The 1,923-nt window shown below is 48.3% G+C and overlaps 1 protein-coding gene across 1 annotated transcript in view; it reads left to right on the top strand.

Annotated features, from left to right (window-relative positions):
- The window catches only part of CRPPA (CDP-L-ribitol pyrophosphorylase A), a 189,599-nt gene that overhangs the window by 2,171 nt on the left and 185,505 nt on the right, over positions 1-1,923 (top strand). The window lies entirely within an intron of this gene.

The raw sequence follows: 1,923 nt of genomic DNA, 5'->3' as shown, positions 1-1,923 counted from the left end.
GCCCGGCCCCCCGCTCCCGCTGCGGCCCGCCGCACCTGCCCCGCCTGCTGCTTTCGCGCTGGCGCCTGCCCTCGGCCGACTCCGCCCGTTCAGTCCCGGCCTGGGCTGCGTCCTCGCCTGCAGTTCAGGGACTGGTGGTTCTGATCCTCTAATAGACAGACGCGCCAGCGGGGGCTGCCCCCCAGGGCCCTTTTCGTGCCCAGGCCGTCGATTTGGTGGTGGGAGGTGAGGGCGAGCCCGGCTCCTGGAGCTGGACTAAGGAGAGCCTGGGTTGGAACTAAAAGGCATTTAGTTTTCACAGTGGCCCCACTGTGGCCTAATGACCAGCTCTTTCAGGAGTCTCCCAGCCTGAGTCTTGATCTCAATAGTTTGCTCTTCGGGTGCAGGCGTGGATTGGAGTTTTACTCACACATCTAACTTCACGGACCTTTGCTCACTTGATCCATTCGTTCATATACGTTAACTGAATATCTCTTAGGACCCTATTGTTAATTATGAAGTGCTGAAGGTGGACCGAGGGGCGGAATTTAATACAAGCCTTTTTTCACCGGTTGATAGAGAGTTAAGGGTGCAAAATTTCGAAGTCAAGGCCAAAATGTGTTTTATCCTGTTAGAAAACGGACTAACTAGTAGGGGACATCGAGAGGAATGGGGGTGAGGACTAGGGGTGCAATAGTGAGGTGGAGCTGGTGTTTATTTATCTTGTTTTAGCGCCCAGCGATGTGACTGAGCAGGGGGGTGAGGCCGGAGGGGTAGGAAGCTGGAGCGTTGGAAACGTTCACAGATGGGCTGCTATGGATTGAAGCCAGTGTGCTGCTTCGGTGGGATGTTAAACCTTGAAGTGAGCCCTTTTTCTCTCAAGGAGGATTACATTTTTAAAGTGTATCCTTTTCAGGTGGCTTTCATGAAGACTAAGCTGAGTTGCTCCAAATCCAAGGCCGTAGCCTATTACCCAGCAAAGCTCTCCTCGCCGCCCCAGCATGCTTGCTCACATCACGGAAGCCAAAGGGCCCACCTCGGGTTGCATATGATTATCTTCCTGAGTGTTGGCATTTGGAAAATGGAAGCGTGACGAGTCATAACCACTCTTGGTTAGAGTAATCAACCCAATGGTGACATCTGAAACTCAAACACGAAAACAGTTCAGGGGCTTGCCCTACTCGTGTCACCCCCCCCCCCTTCCTCTGTGTTTGCATCAGGTAACTACAGTGCTGCGGTATCTTAGACCCTGTGACAACATAGCTCCTTTGTGTACGTCAGATGAAGGGACACAATGGATTTTGACCAGCGGAACCTAACTGCTTCATCACGGGGCGTACGGGAATAGAGTCTCCTTTACATTCAGTTTTCTTTCTATGAAGGAATTAGCATTATCAGCACGTTTGCATCTTCTGGGGGAGACTGAGATGGATAGGTGGTTATTGGAAAGTTCTTTTAAAGTAAGAATGTTCTGGGAAGGCCTTTTTTAATGGAAATGAGGAACACGTGTTTTGTATTGGTAAGTGATAAAATTCTAATAGTAACAAATGAAACCTGCATTTTGAAATCCATCAGAGGTCATTTTTGTCAGTATTAAAATGCCTGAAGAACTGAAGGAATGATTATATTGGGTGTATGTTTCAGGAAATTCTTGGAATCTTGCATCATGGGGGGCTTGGGTATGGGTGCTTAGCCATTTGCTAAAGGAAGGGCATTCTCTTGACTGCTGATAGACCTCCCAGAGCATGGTGTTAAACAGCCTTGGTTATTTCATCCTCCCTAATTATGCAAGTTCAAATAAGGAAAGGAGATGGAAGCATAAAGTGTTTTGTAAAATTCTTACTTTTTGCTCTTTGGCAAAATTATGCATGCTTACCACATATTAAAGGGGAAGCATTGATCTCAACGTACCAGATCAGAAAAGATGTAATTGGGTGTCACCAC

The sequence above is a fragment of the Suricata suricatta genome, chromosome 2, assembly GCF_006229205.1.
Source record: "Suricata suricatta isolate VVHF042 chromosome 2, meerkat_22Aug2017_6uvM2_HiC, whole genome shotgun sequence".
In the NCBI taxonomy this organism is placed as follows: domain Eukaryota; kingdom Metazoa; phylum Chordata; class Mammalia; order Carnivora; family Herpestidae; genus Suricata; species Suricata suricatta.
The sequence above is the reverse complement of the archived record's forward strand: the minus strand, read 5'-3'. Positions and strand labels throughout refer to the sequence as shown.